A 23,817-nucleotide genomic window follows, 5' to 3' on the forward strand; every position below is an offset into this window, starting at 1 on the left:
AAGAAAACATCTTAACTTAGCATATAAATTTCAACAGTATTTTAAAGACAGACCATCTTTGAATTTTTTTAACTAAATTTCTTTCTTTTTTTCTTATTTTATTTCTTAAGTAACTTGGGAATGGGATCTGCTTGCATTCACCTGGTTTTATTTTTTTTTATTTTTAATTTTTTTGTATATTTTTGAGATTTTGTTTTATTTTATTTATTTATTTTTTATTTTTTACAAACTGCATTTTGATTCATTGCATTATAAATGGGACACATCATTTCGTTTCTATGGTTGTGTACAATGTAGATTCATAGCATTCGTGTAATCATACATGTACATAGGGTAATTCTTTAATTAAAAAAATCAACAACACAGCAAGTGAATGAGCAGAATTTGTTTGTTAATAATTTGTCAGTTAATGCAGGCTTTGTCTTTTAAACACTTGAAAGTAGGGACATTGGGAGTTGCCTGCTCAGAGTTAAGCAGGTTCACATCAGGTTATGAACAAAAATAATTTAAAGAAAGAAAATGGCTTCTGTATCTGCAAAATTGACTATAATTGAACTGAAGATATTAATGTACTAAGAAGACACTTCGGTCGGGGGGAGATGTTCAGCTCAAAGCAAAGAACACCAAGACTTACAAAGGTGTGCATTAGCACATAGCACAAAAGAAACACCAAAGAGAATAGGATCTCTTCAGCATGTGCATACTTCACTAATAAAAGTTATGATATGAAGTTTATTCATCTTAATCATATCAAGGCAAAAATCTTAGAATCATAGCTGTTTAGAGTTGGGGAGGACTTTAAGGTCTTCTGGACTTTCTCTTTAATAATTTCCTTTTAGAAATATCCAGGTATTTTTGAACACCTTAAGTTTTTGCTTTCTGCCTAATAAGCTGCCCATTTTCTTTTGGATCCAAGACATCAGGGTACCATCATTGATTCTGTTAACTCTCTTTTCACTCTGTGTGAAAGTAGTGCACATAAAACCCACATTTATCCCAAGTTAAATGAATTGTTCCCTATAATAAATGGGGAATTAGTCCAGGTAAACAGATCTTGAAAGGGGTTATTTTCGGACACTAACCTGGAGTTCAGAATTTAGACTGACACTTGCGAGTTCTCCTAGGATGTGTTTTCTGGGACTGACTCTTAATTTTTCATTGCTTCTTCCCCTGGACTACATTGTGATAGCAGGAACCTCAGACTGAGTATAGGAAGGTAGTGATGTTGACAAAGAATGAAGGATCCAGCACACCATAGAGATTATATCGGTCTACTCATCATTTGTTTGTCATGAACTCTGAGAAACATGTTACTACCTGCTTTCCTTAACCATATTCTATAGTTTCATAACATGCCTTTGCAATATGTTTTATAAGGAGACAGTCTTGGAGATGTTAAGAAACGTGTCCGTGATCATAGTTTGAAGACTGGATTTGAACTCAGGTCTCCCTGGCTCCAAACCTTAGGGGACACACTGGCTGCTATGACAACATTGTCTTGTCCAGGTTCCTATCACTTACACTTACCTTCTTCCCTGCAGGCTTCCCTCCATGATCTCTTAATTCTTTTCCTCTTATAAGGTCTATTACAAATCATGTTAATTTTTTAAAATCTTGAGTTCATTTTATATCCCCTGTAAAAAATAATAAAACACAGATAAGCAAAGCAGTACTCAAAAATAAAAGAAAATAAACAAATATGCTTGAACCATAAACCCACGACCCAGGAGAGCCACCACTGGCATTTGCAATGCTGGCACAAACCCAAGCTGTTTCCATTTTTTCAGAGCACATTAATAAGTGACCTCATGTGATAATATTGCTTTTTAGCCTTCCTTTCATCATTCACACCTTTCTATTTCTAGAAGTAGGCATCGTTATCATTATGTGTATTTGGGTTTTAAAAGCTGTTACATAAATGGAATTTTACATGTCCTGAATTTAATAATTTTTAAAATTATTTGAGTATAGACTATTTGCTTATTATAAAAATTTAAATGATTATGGTAAGCTTATTATATAAGAAATAAATCTCTATTACAGTTTGTAGAAAGTACCTCTAATTCTTTATGACTTTCTCACACTAATTCTGTTGTTGGTTGATATTTTTCTTAGAAAATTCTTTACATCAACAAATACTCCAGTAGCATGAGATGTTTAGATCTGTAAACAAGAAGAGAAAAGGTGTGCTTAGCCACTTATATATTCTAATTAAGTGTAGAAAGCAGTTTACTTATGCTGTGTAACAAGTAGAGATTATAGCTGAACAAAAATATTTTCTTAGTAAACATTTATTGAAAGACAAATGGAGAATTCATGAAAAATTAAAGCTTTCAACCCAATGAACCTTAAAATTACTGATGTTTATTGCCTATTTAGAATTATACACTGGAAAGTACTTTTCAGTCTGTTAAAAATTATTTATTAATATTACTATTTCAAATATTTTATAAACAAAGCACTAATATTGACTAGCACTGATGAAATATACTACCCTAAATTTGGAAGTTAAATGCATTATAGAACCATAACATGAACCACAGTGGAAGTCACATATTTTCTTCAGTTTTCTAGTGTCATCTTTAAAAGAGTAAAAAGAAATTGGTGAAAAAGATTAATTTTAATAAAATGTTTTATTTAGAACCCAATATACCCCAAATATTATGTCAGTCTGTAATAAAATAAAAATGAGATATTTTGCAATCTTTCTTATGCTAGGTCTTCTAAATCTAGTACATAGTCATACTTGGAGTACATCTTACTTTGTACTGCCTGCATTTCAATTTTTTATCACCATATGTGGTTAGTATCTAGTACACTGAAAGAACCAGCCCCGTTTATTAACAACCAAGATAACTATAACTAGTCACACAAATTTGTTAAAACTACTACAGATTGTGAGTCTAATTTTTAAAAGACCAGATGAAAACAATGATTTGTCCTTTATTTTTATAAAGTGTGTGTTTATGAGTCAATTGACTGGTCAGAAGTCCAAGGTAAAGTTAAGAGAAACAGGAAGTTCACTCATTGGTCTCACTGAAATAATAATTTTTCATTAATTCACCTGTATATGAGTTAGTGGTTAAAGCCAATGTCAAGTGCATAGTAGTTGTTTTATTTCCAGTTGTTGGTTTGATTGACAAGGTTTATCAAACTTCAGCTTTCTAGCATTGGGCTCTGATTCATGTAGCTACTCTTGGGTACATTTCCAATAGGACACTGAAAATATTTAGCAGAATGGTTATTCTTGTGAGATTACCATTTTAAGTTAGGAAATCACAGCTTGGTATTAGCTGTACAAAGATGTTAGGCAGAAGAGAAAATTTGGAAAATTTGCCAACATTCAGGCTTTATTTAATTTTTATTCCATCACAAAGACAGATTTGGGAATTAATTTGGAAGGTAATAGACAGTATACTTAGAATTTATAAGTTTTTTTTCTGCTTCTCTATAAAAATGATGAGATATTTCTTGGGGAAACTTTACATTCCTCTAATTCATCTTTGTATTCTCTTTATCTAATAAATATGTGAATCAATGATAATAGGAATTAATATTACTAAGTAGCCATGTCCTTTCTTAAAAAATAAAATAGCAAATACAAACATTGTACATTTAAAAAATGACATGCTTTCCAACCATGAAAATGGAGCTCACTTACACACAGGGAAAAATAAGCAACACAAAATTATGCTCCAAAATATTCCTTCCCTAAGAAATGCATATTTCTCATAGAAAAGAAAAACACTGAATTCAATTGAGAAATATTTTTAATCAGACTGTGAAAGAAGACAGTGTTCTGATATTAAACAAGTCCACACATGACCCAGACTGCATTGGTTGACTTAGTCCTTTATTATCTTTAAGTGAGTTTTAGAAAACAATACTACCTAGACTATGTAATTAGAAAATATCTAAATGAATACTCTTATTAAATCCTTGAATTTAAGATAATCAAACAACTTATAAAAGTTTTGTTTCATGTTTGATGAAACCCAAAATAGTGAAGCCCCAGCATTAATGACAGCCTTTTATTTAGTAGAAGTTCAGGCATATTTATCCACTATTTATCATGTTGTTTATCCATAACAAACATTTCTCTGTTTATTTAGCTCATTAAGAAAAATATGATTTGATTTTTATCCTGTATAAATCAAGATTACTTCTCCCACTTACTTCAGATGATGAAAGAAGATCTCTACAGGCTGGATGAAGGAGATGAAAATATTTTCATTTTTATGTTTTATAGTTATAGCTTTATGGTCCCATAAAGACAAAGAAATAGGAACACACACAAAATACTAGTTCTGCAGAGAGCTCAGAGGAAAAAGAGCAGAACTCCTTAAAGCCAGAAATAGAAAGTTTTTAGAACAAAATGCCAGAAAAAAATTATAAGGAAAATAAAAACTAATGTGAATAGTCAGAAATTATAAAACAGTGTTTTTTTTGCTGGTCAGGAAAGTTACATTTAGCAATTTTTCTTTTTCACTCTTTATTGTTCTTCTTGATGGTGCGTGACTACACAAACCAAAGATATCTGCAGCTTGCAAAAACATTCTTTTATGAATAGTTCTGCTGAAAGATATTACTTCAAGTTGTACAAATAAAAATTTTAAACTTGAAATACACAGTAATAGTTAGTAACAGTTCTAGAAACTATAACTGTGTTCTAGAGAACAAGGCTACCAAATACTCTGAGAGTCAAAGGGATTGCACAATTTTTAAAAAAATGCTGCATAGATTTTCTTCTCAGAAATTTACAAGATGCTTTTTCATATTAAAGTTCTGAAAAATTCCTCAAACTTTGTATGATCTAATATTTCCCAAATTTATTTAAATAGGGAGACATTTTAAAATCTAACATCTTGTAGAACAACAGTTTAAGGAGAGTATTTGGGGAAGTGCTACCGTAGAATCATAACATTTACATTGGTTACAACTCCAGACCTTTGAGAATTTCCAAATTCATACAACCCAGAAATTAAGAAACTAAGAAACAGATGTTTGGGGATTAGCTATGCTAGCTAAATAACTTGCTCATCAAAGCCAATATCCAAGCCCCAGAGATTCAAATTCATGCTAGATGCTTTTATTACAAGATCTTCCTTTTTACACAATTGTCTTAGAGCAGTCGGATGGTAGTACTGGCTTTATTCTCATTATAGTTAACGACACCATAGAATTTTTTTTTTTTTTTTTTTTTTTTTTTTTTTTTTTTGCGGTCACTGGTAAGTAGTTAGAATTACAAATGATAAATCTGTAATGACCCAAGATTAAAGATGTACCACAGTGAGTCAATAAGCTATATGACCTAATTATTTAACATCTTCTGCCTCAGTTTCCACATCAACAACTTGAGATAATAGTAACCCCTACCTCATAGAGTTCTTATGAAAGTTAAATGAATTAATATTTGTTAAGTTCTTTGAACGGTGATTGCCACATAGTAAGCACTACTTAAGTGTCACTAAATTAGGAAGAAAATATTTTCTTATCAGTCTTATTCCATGAGGCCCTAAGGTAGATATCATCAATTTGGATTTCATAAATTCAGGATGACACTTTTCTCTCCTGTGTGTTATAGGACAAAAAGGGAGAAAAAGAGGTAGAAAGAATACCTGCCTCACCTACTATAGCAGATGCTTCAGTTGCTCCAAATACACAAATCTGAGAGGGTTATTAGTTTTTATCATTTGTTGGTTTTGGTTGGTTTGTTTAAATGTGGATTATCTTCAGACCATCTTTGTCATAAAATAAAATGGCCACCTACTTGACTGAAAGCAGAATCAGAACCTATGTGGGTGTGGCTCAGAAATGTCTGCTTCTTCTAGCCAGTTGAAGTTTACTCCACCAGTTTGCCCAAGTAACACAAACTGAAAATCAATGCCTTAACTGAGGAATCCTTACTTCAAGTAATAAGCCTCAGGTGGATGGTGCAGAGACAGGGGAGCTGGTCCTATTTCTAAGCTGCAGGTTTCTTGCATCTTCCTGTCTTGTGGTCGCAGGGCATTGTTCTTCCTGTGGGTATCACATTTACATTCCAGAAAAGACCAGGAAGGGCAAAGGGTAAGTGGCCTATTCTATTTGAGCTTGCTTTCCTTTTAAGGAGTTTTCCTGGAAGCTTCACACTCCCTGAGGACTACTCCTTCACAGGGCCCTGGTCACCTTGCCACTATTCACCTTGATTTGCAAAGAAGGCTAGGAAATGCCATCTTTTAGCTGTGCACATTTTTATGCCCATCAAAATTGGTATACTCTAGGTTTTCTCCAGCCCCCTCTTGGTCTGTTCAGTACACCGCGACAAGGCTGCTCTTTTCCACTTGACTATTTTCACACTTCTATATTTTTAACATTCATTTTAAGTTTTCTGCTCCTCTATGCAAGAATCCCATCCCACTCTGGCAGATTCAAAACCCCCTCCCTTGTTTCATATTCATGGCACTGTATTATAGCACTATCATGGATACTAACTCAGTAGACTGAGATCATTTTGAAGGCCAAGATGAATGGTTTATATCTGGAGACCAACTGCGTGGCTGATTCACAGCAACTGCTTAATAAATGTTTATGCAGTGAATGAATGGACAGATGAATATGCAAAAATTAGAATGAAAAACTGAGCATACAAATGATAAGTGGAGCATTAATCTTTTGGGTAGTGACTTCTCTTAGACTCTGCTACTCTTTTCATATCATTCGGAGAAAAACATCTGCCATATTTTTGAGAAGTTGTTATATTATGAAGTTAAATGAAAGTAAGGAGGAAGACAGTACAGAAAATGCCCAGCATACAAAAAAATGTGAGCCCTTGTGGTGAGTCCTTACGTTTATTATCTCTATTGCTTCACGCCATGAAAGGCTTGGTTTGAAGTAGGTTTTTAATAAATACTGAATGAATGAGCATTGAACTAAAGGAAAAGAGAGAATAAGGAAGAGCAGTCTGCTTTCATCTCTTAAAATTCCAAGCAGTGTATTATTAGTGTCATTGTTCTGAATGAATAATTTAGGGTACAATAGAAAAGTAATTAACAGCAACAATAATTATTGCTCAAACGGTGCTACACAGGAAGTTGGTATTTGAACATATTTTAAGATATATAGGGTAACTGCATTAATCATTGGTGCTTAAGTTTTGCATTTTTTAACTGCATGTGTAGTATTTGTCTCTGTGGAATTGTGAGAAATAATTTTATAGCAATATACTCTTGGGATCTAACTATAAAAACTAGTGCCTCACAGGAGTATGTTGTGAGAATTTTTTCTTTCAATGAAAAAGAAGATACATTCTATTTAATTTGTGTGTAATTCAGATAATATATTTTAAATATCATGTTTTTTCTTTCAACATATCTAGGACCAAAACCTGGGGACTCCAGCTCTCAGAGTGCCCAGTCCTCTGAAAAATGAGAAAGAAGGGTAGATAGAGATAAAAGTCTTACTCTCTCTCTCTCCCCCCCACTTCGTGCTCAGCAAGTAAAAGGAAAAAAAAAATGCAAATCAGAAACAGGAAATTGACATTTTCTCTCTTCCTCAAAATAGGACTTAAAGGAAAGAGCATGTTCTAGAAGTGAGGAAAACAGTGTAGAAGAGTGCTCTTCCCTGGACCTGACATTGGGACAGTGAAAGGAGCCACCTTGGTGAGGGCCTCATAGGAAGAGTGAACCCACTTCCCTGAGTTCAGAGAGTTTTTGAGTCACCTCAGTTCCACGTATCACAGACCCTGAGTCCAGGGCCATTGTGACCAGACAAGAGAAGTAGAGGAAAACAGTCATGCCAGTGAACCAAGTGAAGGACCCAGCAGAGCCCCAAAGGCTAGCTTTGTTCACTTGTGCTCACAGATCCAAGAAACCCAGGGAAAGGGACAAAGGAAGAGGCAGAGGACATCCTACCTGAGAACTCCTATTCTTCACCACCTACAAGTCCCTCACCTCTCATCCCCTGACTCTCCAGAGGACCTAAGCAAATGAAAAGTATCTTGTCATCAAAGAAGAAACAGAACACTAGTCATATGCACTGTTTGCATTTTTGAATCATGCTAAATATATTAGTTCAGATTCTTAATCCTCCTCCCCAAATTAACCAGCAGATGGGTTCAAGAACAATATTATTCATTGTCTCTGAAGGTCTAAATTCTCATGAGATTTAATTTGCAGCCCCTGACCACCATACATATTTTACCCCCCAACTCCAAATGTAAAGGTTTACTAAGGCATTTATTCAAGTTTAAACAGAAAAACAGAAAAGTCCAAGGAACCACACCAGATTTCAATTCCACTGGAAATAATCCTTATCAAAATTTTTATGCATGAATCCATAATGCATAGGAAACCAAATTCTGAGTATCTTTCTGAGAATGATTCTGCAAAATTGTGTGAAGACTTTGAAGACTAAGAATGCCATTACTACCACATATTGGAATTTACTTGACTTAGTAAGCAAAGAATAATATTGCTTTAGATTTTATAGGAAAGATGATTATTAAATAAAAACAGGTGCTTTATTTATTTACTTATTGTCTTTGTTTTCCTTTCTAGAAGCAGTCAAGAGATTAAACAGGAGTGGAATAGGAAGAACTTGATGAGGAAAACACAACTCTCTCTCATATATATATATATATATATATGTATATACATATAAAATTTTTATTTTTTATTTTTTGCAGTGCTGAGGTTTGAACCCAGGTCCTCACACATACTAGGGAAGAATTATACCACTGAGCTGTGCCTCCAACCCTCATCATATATTTGAAAACACACTTTCTATAAATGACATAGGATATCCATATTCTATATCCTCAAAGAATTAACAATCTAGCTAAATAAATTTGTTTAACAACACAAACCCATAATAGCAGTAGATTAAAAAAAAGGAGTATGAACTTAAATGATTAGTAGCATGTTAAGAAGTGGATGTAAATTTATGATGTCCAAAGGAAGGGAGAAAGCATAACAGAATTCAAGAATTGCAGAATCTAATGACAGAAAGGTATAGAGGATAGCTGTTATTTCTGATTTCTCCAGGATTGTGCAGTTTATATTTTATATTTTTGTACCAGTATAGTTATTAATCACACTCCTTTTACTGTATGATTAATTACAAAGTCACTTTACATATGTAATGGAGAACAGGTCATAGCCCAGGCAGCAGTGGTAATGAAACTGCCTTTCAGTGTCTCCCATGAATACAGGTGAGATGTGCACCCAGAACCAGGAAGAATTACATTTTGGATCTGGTTAGAGGGACGAGTAGCAGAATTTCAAAATACAAATGCCCAAGAGACAGTTGAGATAAAACACCACAGGTGCACATTTCAGAAACTGATTTTGTAGTCATTTGCATTCTTCTTTGTTAAAGTCAGTTTGTACCAAGGTTCACATTTTGATTTTGAATGTGAGGCAGTGAAGTGAACCAGGATATCAGCAATTTCCAGTACCATCTACCACATATCAATCTGTCTTCAAAGGCTGGAAGATGCCATGGAAGACTAAGACCATGGAACCTTGTCAGTTGGGACTTGACTGAAGGAGCCCCACACTTCCTTTAACCTAGTATTCCAGTCCATTTCCCACTATTCTCCTTCATGACTATGTGACTGTATCCAGACTAATCAATATCTAGACTGCCTGATATTAATGCTGAATGCCCCTTCCTCTTTGCCCTTATGTCTATTACCACTGTCTCAACCTTATCTCCTATCCCACCTCCTAGAAGTCTCTCTCTAGCTTCTCCTCCTGCCCATTTCCTAACAGTGATTTAATGCCACTTAATTTCTAACCCCCATGTAGCCTCCTTGACAAAACCCACAAGCAGCTGTACCATGTATTGTCCTTACTGCTAAAGTGATTCTTATTTAGTCTTACATTCAAGTCACCAATTTTCCTGTGGTCTCGAAAGTCCTGTAACTATTCAGCTCCTCTATTATTTAACTCTTTTTTTTTTTTTACTTCTGAAATAACGAGAGCTTTATTTTGGCTCTGGAGGTTCAAGTGTAAGATTAGGGCAGCCCTTTGATTTGGGTCTCTGTTGAGGCCACATCATGGAGGGAGCATGTGTTGGAGTGAGTACTCTTATCTCAGCCAGGAGGCACAGACAAAGGAGAGGACCAGGATCCCACAGACTCCTTTAAGAAGACCTCCCACTAGCCCCACCTCTTAAAGGGCCACAGCATCTCCTGGTGTACAACATCCTGGGGACTAAGCCTTTATATATGAACCTTTAGGAAACATTATTCATATTCAATTCATTGCAAGTGCTTTTTCAAATTTTTTTACTTTTTTGTCAATCTTCATAGTATTTTATTTTATTTTATTATTATTATTATTATTATTATTATTATTTAACTTTTAATTTTTTACAGATGGCATTTTGATTCATTGTATAATCTCCTCTGGGCTTCAGATCCTCTGAATGTGGGGCGACCATGTTTCTCTTTGTAGCTTACAGCTCGTAACTTGGTACTATTTTATATTTCTCAAAAACAAACAGAACAAATTATTTTGATCTTTTCATTTGTTAAATGAATTCAAACCTGAATATCATTTCTAATGCATTTTCAGAAATTTTCTTTAACTTTTATTATATGCTATGTTAATTATATCCCTTATCATATTTATTGAGGAGTTCTGGTCTTTTGAGAACATTTGACACATAATATGTATTCTTTCACTTATTTGGAAGGCATTTTTACTGAAAATACAATAGTAGTATAGTTTACATTTAAAATGGTTTATTTAAGCTGCTAGTTAATGTCACATAATACAATGCCCTGAAGAGTTTATATTTCACCAAATAAGGATTCAAACTGATTAACATTTCCAAGGTGGCATGGCACTAAATAGATGTAATTTCTATTCCTTGTGAATGTATCAATGAGGTTTAATTACTTGTCCATCGGGAAAATACATCTTTGTCTCTCTCCCAAGTCTACCGCTACTCCAACTGAATTTACCACAAGCAGTCTCACATTCTACATCACATAGAATGGTACCTCTATAGTAACAACAGGAGGTGTAGAAATGGATAGCTTCCAGCTTTACATAGAAATTCTACTCTTAAGATGAAGGTGTATAATGAACTGAAGGGCAGGATTTGGATCATGCTGTATATGAGACACCAGATTTAGAAAAGCATTACAGTAAAACTCCATTGACTTTTCAAAGATATCTCTCAAAATTCTGAATATAGCTGTTTCTCTCATCATCTGTTTAAACCAAGCTTCAGAATAAAGACTAGGAGCCAGCCAGTGCTGACTGATCAAGAAGTTAACCTTCATTAGCTCCAGCAACAACTTCCATAAGGGTAGGTATAATTTACTGAACATCCATCCATCTTTACCCCTAGAAACATGAGTAATGTTCTTATGTTTTTAATTTGTACTTAGTCTGTATGTTAAAAAGCCTGTGTAAGTAGCTAGAAATTAAATGAGTACACATCTATGCTTGAAATTCAAATAGTGGCATGGGAAAATATTTTTACTGTAATAAATGCATCTCTGATGTCTTTAGGGGAAATTGAATAGTATTTTATTGACTAAGATCAAACAATCTCTAATTATCACCCAGAGGCATAAAGGAAAATTGCAACAAGTAGAGACAGCAGTAGGTTGCATCACATGGGCAGGCACTATTTTGGTATATGCCCAGGCATTTCCTTGAGGAACTTACATAAGCTCATATGCCCGGGCATTTCCTTGAGGAACTTACATAAGCTCCTCAAGGAAATGCCCAGGCATATACCAACACAGTATTTAACAGAAAGTTCATCCCGCCAGAGCTTTGCATGACATCTTAGTTATCCTTCTTGGCCATCTCCAAGTTTGTTTCTATTGTATTTGAAGTCTTCAACAAACCTTAAAGAACTGGAAAGCAGAACATATGACAGTTTTTGTTAATTTAAATGCATAGTTTTTTGCTTTTCAACCTTTTATAAAATATTCATAAAATATATCAATCCCTGATCTACGTTAGCAATTCAACATCCTGAATGCACATGAATCTCTTGGCATGATTCTTATGATATGAACACTTCATTCTCCTGCATGGAAGCCATCTAGATGTCTCCATTCCCTGCTGGGTAGAAAACACAAATCTTACCCTGGGACAGGAGGGTCTTCCTTCAGGAACTGACACCAACCTGCATTTCCTGTACCTCTCCTTTATGGACCTTAAGCTCCAGTCTTATACAATTAGCTTAAATTCTTGAGTGTTCCATATTTCTTTCATACCATTATGGCTTTGCACATAGATTCAGTGATATTTCAGACTACAAAATCCTTTGTTTTACTTGTCTATCTGGTTCCACCTCTCTAGCACCACCTTATGCTGTTCCCATTCAGTCCCATTGTTTATTGTTTATGGTCCAAACTATGCTCACATTTATACATAGCTGATTACCCTCTTGGTGGTGTTAGTTATGCTCTCCCTTTGTAACATTCTGCTTAGAACAATACATTCTCCTATCATCCTACCGGCTTTAACTTTCAAATGCCACTTCCTCAGGAAGTATTTCTACTTCCTCCTTTTCTTCACCCCAAATTAAATCTCATTACTAAATATTTTCAATGCTCTTTTAAAAGATAAATTACTTGTAATTAACTTTTCAAATTCCTCTCTAAAATAAAAGATGCACAAGAGCAGAAATAGCATATTGCTTGGTCTATGGTAGTTTTTAATAAGAACTCAATGATTGATCTAGATAACTTCTAATATTTAGAATTCCACCCCTGGTGAAATGCTATTCCTTTTTCAAGACACAACTCAAATATTACCTCTTTAGAGAAACAGCCCTATATATCCACCTTAGAATTTGGGTTCACTTTTTTTTCCAGAAGCCTATCAAGCAGGTTATCATGTGCTGTGATGCACATCTCGTGCATCAAGGAGGTGGTTTGTGCTCACGTTCATCTCCTGTGAGGACCAGCACTGTGACTCATTCATTTTACATTGCCAGAACCTAGCATGGCACATCTAAAGAGTGCCATTTGAATTAGTTAATTAATAATTCTTGAGTTTTCCAATCATCAGATGAATACTTCTTTCTCTTCAAGTAAATGGAGTGGAAGAAATAGAGCTAAATGATGAGAATGGATGTACTGGATTATTTGGAGCTTTGTCACTAAGTGATGAATAGAAAAATAGTTGACCCCTTTGAAATTCAACTTTCTTGACCATAAAACAAGGAAGATATCAGTTAGAATTTCTAAGATTTTTCTAGTTGTTAAAGATTATAGGTAAAATAGTAAATGCAAAACATAGAATATAAGGTTGATTCTCCATCTATGTGTTCTACTTTGCCTTTTGCAACTAAATTCTTAATAACAATTGATTTGCTTTTCATACGCCTTTTCTCCTAAAAGAAAAGTTGGAAAAAATTTTGATAACTTGGAATTTGAGCACTTACTAAACAAAACAAGTCAAAGAGCTAAACTCTTAATTCACAATTAGTATATATTGAAGTACTAGCTAACCCTCAAATAAAAAGAAAAAGGATTTTGATTCTCACCCTGACATATAAGAAGCTTGGAAGTTGTCACTCCATCTTAATGACAAAAAACAAACAAACAAAACACACACATATCCACACACACACACAAAAAAAAACCTCTAAACAATCTGAAAAATCAATAACTTCCTTTGTATTTATAGAGAAATGAGGTCACAGTGCAAATTACTGCACCAAAACATGAAGACACAGGTAAAGACAGAAAATCACAGCTCACCTGAGCAGAAATTAATGTAGAAAATCAAAATTGTGATTGATGAATTACAAGTGGCATGCACCTATAGTACAGCTATTCCAGAGACTCCATGTGCAGGGGTCAGAGTTAAGGGATCCAGGGGTCAATCATGACACTGTTCCACACTTCTGTGAGTTTGACCTCCTGGAACTCTACCAGGATCTCATAGTGAATGTCAGAGAAAAATCTCTTCATATTTCCAGAAAGAAGAGGGAAAATGAAGCCACCTTGAAATAAACTAAAACATGCTGTTCTTGACAAGGTCTTCTCTCAAGAGAACTATTTACTAAGAACTTCCAGTGTTTTAACCACAGACTAATTGACCTGGGGAAATAGATATACCCAACTCTAGTTGTCTCAAGCCTTCCACATGGAGGAAGGAAAATACCCAACTCCAGGTTCTTCTAGTTTTCCGTGTCAAAGAAGAGAAATACACAATTCCAGCTCATTCTTGTTACCCGTCCTGTTTTAGTGAGAGACATGATAGGGAAATATGAAATTCAGTCAGAGGTACAAGCTCATGTAAAGACTGAGACCTACTCATGACTACAGAATACTTTTCTTCCTCTCACACCTTATAAGCACATTTTGAAAGTCTATTTACTGCCATTTCTTTTACACAGAATATTCATGTCCAAATATTAAGAACAAAAATACAAGACGTACTAAAATGCAAAAACAATAATGAAGACAGAACAAGCATTAGAACCAGACTCAGGACAGGAATCTTGCGATTATCAGATACAGAATTCTAAACAATTTAATTAATATGTTAAGGTCTGTAACAGATAAGTATGCAAGAACAGATGGGAAATGAAAGCAGAAAAATACAGAAATTGTAGAAATGCTAGAAGCAAAAAGATCACTTGAGCCCAGGAGTTCAAGACCAGCCAGGGTAACTTGGCAAGATCCATTAAAAAAAGTAAACAAATGGTTAGAAATAGACCATACTAATATTAATAAAAAATACGGAGATTTATTGAGGATAAAGAAGAGCATTACATATAATGGAGTCATTTCTCCAAGAAGAAGACATAATGATCCTTAATGTGTATGTACCTAAAAATAGTCAAAATTAGTGTGATAAAAAGTGACAAAGTCACAAGGATAAATAAATGAATTTACTGTGATAGCTGTGTACTCTCCTTCTCTCTACCAGAAATGGACTGATCCATAGGCAGAAAACCAGTAAGGACATGGGTGAGCCCACCACCATCAATCAACTGAATACGTTTAAACTCACGTGGACCATTCACCAATACAGAGTCCATTCTTGGCCATGAAGTATACCTTGATAAATCTAAAACACTAGAAGTCATGTAATATCTGTGTTCATACAACAGTGGAGATAAACTAGAAATTTAAAACACAAAGATAGCTGAAAAATAATGAAATACTTGGAAATTAAACAACACAGTTCTAAATAGCCCAGGAATCAAAAAAAATATTTCAAGAGAAGTTAAACAATATGTTGAGGTAAGCAAATGAGAACAGTTGATCAAACATTGTGGGATGCAGCAAATTCAGTGCATATGGGGAAATTTATAATAATAAGTGCATAAAAAAGTTTTAAAATATTAAATAATTAAATATTAGGGGACTAGAAAAAGAAGAGCAAATTAAATTCAAAGTAAAGAAAGAAAAGAGTAAAAAAATAAAAATTAAAACACAAGTCATTGAAACTGAAAACAGGAAATCATAGAGGAAAATTAACAAAGTCAAAAGCTGATTCTTCAAAAAAAGATAAACCTGTCTCTAGTCAGGGTAACTAAGAAAACTCAGATGATGATGGTATAATCATCATTACATTGAAGATGTGAAAATTTTGTCAAATGACCATTGATAGTTAAACCAATTGCAAGAAATTGTAGTACTGAGATCTGAACTGAGGAAGTCTGGCTCCATAGTCCTTGCCCTCTAAGACATCTGTCAGACACAGAAGTGTGTCACATAAAATAACAATTACATGCAAAACTTCATAAAATATGACAAGGAATAAGAAATAATTTTGTTGAGGAAACGGTGGCTAAATAATGCTTAAGCAAGGAAAACCTGGAGTACTGAACCCCAAGCATGTTCTCTCTTCTACCTTCTATCGCTGCATAAAACTGTGGACCAGTTATTTAATCTCTGAGTCTAAATTATCATCTCTAAACTGAAGACAATAAACCCCACATTATAGGTTTCTTCCCATGGTGAATATTAGTCACATAATGCATATCAGTGTGTTTTCTCCAAATGGCTACAAGAATGTTCCTGATTTCATAGTTCCTTCTAAAATCTTGCCACTCTTCTGGAAGCGAAGTCTGAGTCTGTCCCCTAGAACTTGGGCAGGAAGTGGGCTGGAAGTGGGCTGTGTGCCTCCTGAGGTAAGTCATAAAAAGTAACCTGACTTCCAGCTGGCTCTCTCTTGGAATGCTTGATCTTGAAATCCAGCCATTGAGCTGTGAGGAAGCCCAGGCTAGGTGGAAACACTCATATTTAAAGAGGAAGTAGGGCTCCTGGTCTTCAGCCCTGGCAAACAATAACTTTCCAGCATGTGAGGGAACTTTCCTGAAAGCAGATTCTTCAGACCTCAATTGAGTTGTCAATGAGTGGAGTAGAGCCCAGTCCAAGTTGCAGAAGTATAAGCAAAATAAGTGATCTCTGACAATTGAAGTCATTAAATTTTGACATGAAGCAAGAATTAATTGGAACATACTTAAGTCAGATGATGAATATAAAATAATGTAGTGTCTGACATGATACTGCTTAATGAAAGATGGCCATTATAGCATAAATGTTGCATATTTAAGATTCAGATCACAGATCTGGAAATCAGACTACTTGGGTGTAAATTCTAGGTCCTAGCAGGATTTAGTTATATAACTTAATTTATGTGTAATGTTTAGTTATATAATTTAACTTAAACTTTGTATGCCTCAGTTTCTCATTTTAGGGTAAAAGATGTCTACAATCTAAAGAGAATTTAGAGTGTAGTTTCTCAATTTAGATGAATATAATTGCACCCACTTCATAGGGTGCCAGTCAAAATTAAATGTATTGCAGTTCCCCAAACAGACCATGACCAAACCTTTGTAGTAAGTATTTCTGTCTCTCACCACTCCTTCATTTAGGTCTCGGGTTGATTAATCCACGCTCTAAAAACTTTTGACCTTCCAAGTTTAGATGTGCCTCTTATGTGCTCTATAGACTCCTTGCTATAGATACCTTGCTGATACTTGTACCTAAAACAACTTTCTTCCCACAGAACTCCTCTGCAAGTATCTCTGCATGTTCCTATGTTGTAGCCCCCAGCCCTGTCACTGTCACCAAAACACTGGATCTGCTGCAAACTCAAGGTTGCTAAGTGAGAGAGAAGGGCTTTCTCCTCACTGCTCCCTGTTTTGTTTTTTCTTCCTTCAATCTCTCTCTCTCTCTCTCTCTCTCTCTCTCTTATGCATGCACTGTCTTGAAGAAGACTGAAGGCAATGTAGTTCATGACTCAACATTATTTTAAGATCCGAAGAGATGATTCTTTCAGGTTTAATGTTCACAGAGGAGAAACAGACATGAGTTCATGGCAGATGACTAGAATGGGCAAATTCCCTACTGTCTTCGGAGTCCCTTATCATCTCTGACCACCAAAACTCTGCTACTGTCTTAAACCTGTCCCCCAGATTTTCCAGGCCAAAATGGATTAACTCTGGAAGGCTTTGAAAATCCTTCATGGAAATAGATTTTTGGAGAACCTGTTCCATCATTTCAGTGAAAATGGTCAATAGGCCCACTCTAAGTGAAAGCTGGAATCTTCATTATATTAACACCTGAGAGAAGAAACAAACAAAAGCATCCCCTACCTACTCTGTAGACTCTGTGTGTGTGTGTGGTTTCCTGTGTTCCATTTAAAGTTGAGATACTTTTAAATACCTTATATTTTGATAAAAAATCTATTCTTGCTTTTGAGCTGAGTTAGAGGCAACTAAATGTGCAGGCGGCAGATAAGTCAGTGGCAAGAAGATATGAAAAAAAGAAGTTGGCACCAGAGCATAAAAAGGCATCAGAAAGTGTGAATTATACTGCCCAGAATGGTTCCCATAAAAGTTAGGTAATGTTTCTCAAGATAATAAAAGTTCGGAATTAGTTACTGAGGTTTTTGAGAACTTACTATGTAATATAGCCCTCCAGTTTGTTAAAAAAAATCTCTTAGGTTTTCTGGCATTTGGATGCAAATTGTTCCTGTATTTATTGCATTTTTAAAATTCAGCCAAAAGTCATAAAGGAAAGTAGCACTCTATTGGCGAGGTGCATATTAAATGTCAGTATAGTGCTCCCTACAATCCACATTTATTCTCACTTCCCTTGACCATGACACAAATCACATTCATTCATTTGTACCTCCAGAAATATTTATTGAAGACTCATCTCATCCTAGTCAAAAGAAAAATGAGTTGACTCACAATGAGAAAATAACTGAAATGCAATGAAGTATGACAACAGATGAATACAGAAGATACACCAGAGGAAAATGTTAACGGAGTTGGTTTAATGAGCACTTTTATGTGCCAGGCACTGTTTTAAACACTTTATTCTACTAACTACTTTAATCCTCAGAGAAAACCTAGGAGATGGGTACTTTTTTACCTCCATTTAACAAACAAGTGAATTAAAATGCAGAGAAGTTGAGTTACTTGTGCACATTTTTTAAAAAAAATATATCTTTTCTGCTGTGTGTTTTGGGTGGTAGTCAAGGTAAGCAATTTTCTCTGAGATTACTATTTTTCCAAGAGAGGGGAGTTTCAGGGAATCTGCTGGAGAGATTACAATAGAGCAAGGCTCCGCATCCTTTTTCTGTAAAAGGCCAGATAGGAATGCCTCAGCTTGGAGGGCTGAATGACCGCTGATGCAACTCAGCTCTGCCACTGCAGTGCAAAAGTAGCCACAGGCATATGTAAACAAACGAGCATGGCTGTCTTCAAAATACTGCATTTATAATCTTCGGAATTTCCACTTGATTTAATTTTAATATACCACAAATATTCCTTATTTCATTTTAACTTCTAAAAACACAGGCAAAACTGTACATGGGCAGAGGGTTGGATTTGTATTATGGTTATATTTTGTTGACCTCTGTTTAGAGAACATAGAGCATGATTTCCATAAAGGCTGAGTGGCAGTTTTCCAGGCTGACAAAGGCATTCGAGGTTAAAGAAATAGCAGTTGGCACAGACACAGGCAGGTGAACAGACAGGACTCCTCTCAAGCGCCATTAATAGTATCACTGGCCCCTGGAGGGGGAGGACGATACAGAGAAGGGAACTGAAGAATCCTGAGCATCGTGGAGGGAATTTGATCTTTGCTGTGTGGGCAGTGGAGAATCACCGTGGAATTTGTGGCACCATGCAGTTTACATTTTGGAAAGGTCTCTCTAGCCGTTAGGTAAGAAATTGACAAAAGTATCCAAGAGAGAAGGAAAAAAAAAAACACTTAAGCAATTTTGATAGTTCGGCCAAAGACCACACAGATGCCAGTCACTCACCTGTAAGTGCCATGGAATTCTGTTTTCTCCATACACACCACATCCTTTTCTGACTCAGGACGGTGGCAGATGGTACCCTTGTTTCTGGATTTGTTTTTTCTTCTCTTTCATCACTTAACCCATTTTCATCCTTTCAAGCTTCCGTCTCAGTGTTATTTCTCCAGGAAAATGTTCATAGATCTTTCTGATTGGGATTCACACCTGTGTGATATGCCATAGAACAGTCCTTCTCTAGCAGTGACTGCAACCAGGAAATTTGCTCAATGTCTGCCTTGTTTGCTGGACTGGAGGGTCTCATATCCTCCACAATACCCCAGCACTAGCATGGTACCTACTTCAGAGTAGATGCTGAATGAATATTTGCAGTGAGATTAGAAAAGAGAATATTTACCAAGCAGAGTTGCATTGAATCTTTTAACTGAATGGTTGAAATGAGGGACAAGATAGAGTTAAGTAAAATTCCAAGATTTGGGTGACAAAATAATTGGTGGAACAAGCAGAGAGATGATAGATATTAGATTTGACAAAGTTGTAGAAATATTGGTTTTTAAGTGCCTGTGCGACAGGTGAGCAGACAGACACATCAGGGCATGTTGTCACCTTCCCACCAGGCTAGGATGATCATTTGCAGTAGTGATTACAAAATCCGGCCCCTGGTCACCCTGGCTCCTGTTTCAAACTCTTCCCATCCAATCTTTGCTGAGAGTCAGAGCTCCTTCCCAAACCATCACTTCCATTTTGCTCTCCTCTGCTTCAGACATTGGTGGAAGATAAACAAAAAGTCCCATTTTCTCCCTTAAATTAACCCAAGTCCCCTTCAATTAGTCTCACTTTACTTTTTTATTTTTCTTATGACGCCCCAACATGGATTTTTTTTTTTTTCTATTCAGATTGTCATCTCGTTTTCCTCTAATGTTCACCATTCTTTTTCCTGTTTTTACCTGTTCTGTTATTCTGTGTGGAATTTTCTTTTTTCTATCCTTTTTTTTTTTTTTTTTCCTTTGGCAAACTCCTGAATCTCTTCCCTAAGGGCCAATTTTGTGTCCATGTCTTCCTTGATGCCTCCTTGGGCAGATCAAGGACACACTTCCTTGAATTGTCTTAGCTCACATTGTGTGTTGCTCCGATAATAGTAATGCCTTCTATTTTGGGGAACGTGAATCAGCCTGTCATGCAATGTCATGTCACCCGTCCCAAGGTAGCTACTTGTACTTTTTAAAACACGAGAACTCTGAAACTTAGAAAATTCAATTCAACTTCACCGAAGACTCACAATTAGTGAAAGATGACTCCAGGTCTGACACGACAAAGCCCATGCTGTGTTATGTGGTAATGGAAGGAAACATTTCTTAATTTAGGCTGATTGGATGTGAGGGTCTCACTATAAATTATTTCTCGTAGAATCAGTATAATATAATGGGCCCAGGGTTGGAAAGCCCAGAACTTTGATCTCCCTTTTTCAGGTGAGTGACCTTGGGGTCAGGGAGCCTTTCTCAGCTCCTATCTACTCACCTGAAAAAATGAGAAGCCAGATGGTTTCAAGGAAATCACCGGGATGATTATATGCTAACGCTTGGAAGCAACAGATATTGTACAATATTGTGGTTTTATTTAAAGGGCCCTTAAGTAGAATTTGAAGGCAAATGAACAGTTTAAAACTCATAGATAATATGAAGCTGAGGAGAATAAGAAATTTTCAGTTTGGGCATTCATCAAAGAAAGTAATTTAATTACTTGTAGAATTAACAATGTGCATAGGTATAAGCTTGACCCAGTGAGTTATTTAAAAACAAAATTTTTGTGGACTACGCTCTCCAGAAAATTTCTTTCTGAAGTCAAATATTGTGTACATACATACATACCTACATAAACACTATATATATAATTAATGTTTTATGTATTTCGTATATATATGTGTGGGTATATATATATATATATATATATATATATATATATATATATTATTTACTTAATTCCTTACCTTGCCAAATTTCAACTTTTGTTCTCATAGAACGTAGTAAGGAATTGATTGTATTTTATACTTATCTCTTTTTGATATGTATCTTCTTGGATTCATCATTGTAGCACCAGCATCTAAAGTAGAATCTTGCCTATAGGTAAATTAATTTGAAGGGAAGGAAGAAAACTATCAAGAAAGGAAGGAAAGTAGGCAGGCAAGCAGGGAGATAGGAAGGGATAGCAGAAAAAAGAAGGAATCCAGTTCACCATGAGAATGCTTGATTTATTTCCCTATGGAAAATCTTGTCAGTCAATGGCAGTTTTCAAATTCTAGAATATCAGTGTTCATCTGTCTATAGGTCTTCCTTGTCTCATTCATATATAGATTTTACTTCTAAATCATGTTCTTTCCTGTGGCTTGCTTCTTGCCTCTTTCCTGTGGCTTGATGTATCAGTCCATAGTCTTGCTGATACATCACCTGAAATCAAAAACCCAATCTTTAATCAAAAGTCAAATAAAAATATATTGAGCAAATAAATCATAGGAAATACCATACTAACCAGTAAAATTTACAAAACTCTTTTCTGACTGTGAAGACTTTTCAGTAAAATTTGTCAGCCAACCCCTAAACATGTTATTTAGTGAAAGAAGGTAAGCTGTGGCCTCAATGATTCTTTGGAAAACCCTCCCTCCTTACCCCTCCTTACTAGATCTGTGACTTTAGGTATCTCACTCAGGAGCTATAAATTTTGGCATCTCATTTATAAAATGAGGGTAATAATTTCTACTCTAAAGGAATTTAAGGTATTTGGGGAGAAGTCTAGAAATAATGTACATAAAATATTTAGCATAATACCTGATCTATGGGAGGAAATAAAAGATATGTAAAATACATGCCTTTTGGTCAAATGAATATTCTGGAAATACAGTAATAGATGACTTCATAATTTAGAAGAAAGACAAATAAATTAGCTGCCAGCAATGCCTGATAACATAGTAAGTACACAATAAATACTGATCAATTGATTGGATAAATATAGAATGTGTTCTCAAAACACATGAAGTGATTAGTAAATACCAACTGATAGTGATATACCTATTGGTCATGTTTTTACAAATGACTCATTCCACTGGTGGGGGAAATGAAGTAGTGACACATTATGACATTAAACATGATCAGTTATACCATTTTTACAAACAGTCTGCTGGGTGCCATGGTGCACATCTGTAATCCCAGTGACTCAGAAGCTGAGGCAAGAGGATCACAAGTTCAAAGCCAACCTCAGCAGTTTAGTGAGACCCTAAGCAACTTGGTGAGATTCTGTCTCTAAATAAAACATAAAAAGGGCTGGGGATATGGCTCAGTTGTTAAGCACTCCTGGGTTCAATTCCATGTACCAAAAAAAAAAAAAAAAAAAGAAAGTCTGAAGATCTTAAAAGCATGCTACAAGCATGTGAAATCTAATGAATAAAAGTAAAAGTAAAATTTTGAGAAATGTGTTGCTCTGTAAAATACTGTAAATTCTGCAACGACATTGTAAAGCCTGAGGGGAAAAAAAAAAAACAACAGAAAAGCAAGCACATGCAGGCTGGTAGGTGACATAAGGTCACCTCGGCATGAGGTGCTGAGGCCAAACCACTAGGCCTACTCTCATGTGAGCTCTATGGAAAGCAGAAGGGCTGAATGTGGCTTTTCTCTTAGAAAATGCTTCTAGCTCTCCAGAACGAGAAGCTCTTATTTTCTATTTGCCTGTTCAGTATCTAAATTCATTTTACTACTTCCTTCCTGAACACAACCTACAACATCGTGACTCTCTGAACTCAGTGGATTCCAGAAATCATCTTTCATTCATAGAATTACTTAATGAAGACACTGCAAGCGAGTCTTAGAGTGAATCCACTTCTTCCTTAGATAGTGGGTCTACCTACCTTATAAAATCTTGACAACGTTACTTTTCTTTCCTGGTGGAAGAAAAGAAAGACAGGTGTTGCCCCCCGGGTGAAAGCATGCCCCCTGTGATAGCCTGCCTGGAGTCCCTTCCCCTTGAACGTGTTGGTTTTCGCTTGACACACTGCCTGTGCTGGCTGTGATTCTCCCCTATCATATCACAAGCTATAGGACAGCTGAGCTTAAGACCCATTCCTTAACCTTTCAGGGCTCTTTTTGTTACTCTGAACAGGGTCGAATTACAGAAATGGGATAAAACTAATCTTATTGCACATATTGGCTGCACTCTTTAGGCTTTGTGCAAAGCCCTTTAAATCCATACATAGGATGTCAGTGAACTGAGCATCCAAACACATTTGTAAAAGCCAGGGCTTAGGCCACCTGAAAGTATCTGATATCTCTCTTTAGCGAGTTTGCATATTTTCTTACAAATAGAGCTACTCTTAAGTCCTTCTACTGTACAATGAGTTCATGTGAGGACAGACATTTCTTACTCAATACTGCACCTTTCGGAGACTTCAAAGGCTATATATGCTTACCTTGCTCATAGGACTGATGGTATCAAATGTTGTTCTAAGATTGATTTGTATTTATGTAAGTCCTGGATGTTAAAACTGAAATGCTTAAACCAATCTTTTGGATTTTTTTCCTCTGAG

General features: G+C 35.6%; 2 long non-coding RNA genes across 2 annotated transcripts; both read right to left on the reverse strand.

Annotated features, from left to right (window-relative positions):
- Positions 1–1,531: 1,531 nt before the first annotated feature.
- Positions 1,532–20,123, reverse strand: LOC124981924 (uncharacterized). The gene is made up of 3 exons (XR_007108129.1): positions 19,254–20,123; positions 2,058–2,163; positions 1,532–1,634 (listed from the first exon to the last, which is right to left on the reverse strand). It is a non-coding gene; the product is annotated as an uncharacterized LOC124981924 (long non-coding RNA).
- Positions 20,124–21,466: 1,343 nt separating this feature from the next.
- Positions 21,467–23,817, reverse strand: LOC124981969 (uncharacterized). Its single transcript, XR_007108147.1, has 3 exons — positions 23,701–23,817; positions 23,143–23,175; positions 21,467–21,691 (listed from the first exon to the last, which is right to left on the reverse strand). It is a non-coding gene; the product is annotated as an uncharacterized LOC124981969 (long non-coding RNA).

The sequence above is a fragment of the Sciurus carolinensis genome, chromosome 4 (genome assembly GCF_902686445.1).
Source record: "Sciurus carolinensis chromosome 4, mSciCar1.2, whole genome shotgun sequence".
In the NCBI taxonomy this organism is placed as follows: Eukaryota; Metazoa; Chordata; class Mammalia; order Rodentia; family Sciuridae; genus Sciurus; species Sciurus carolinensis.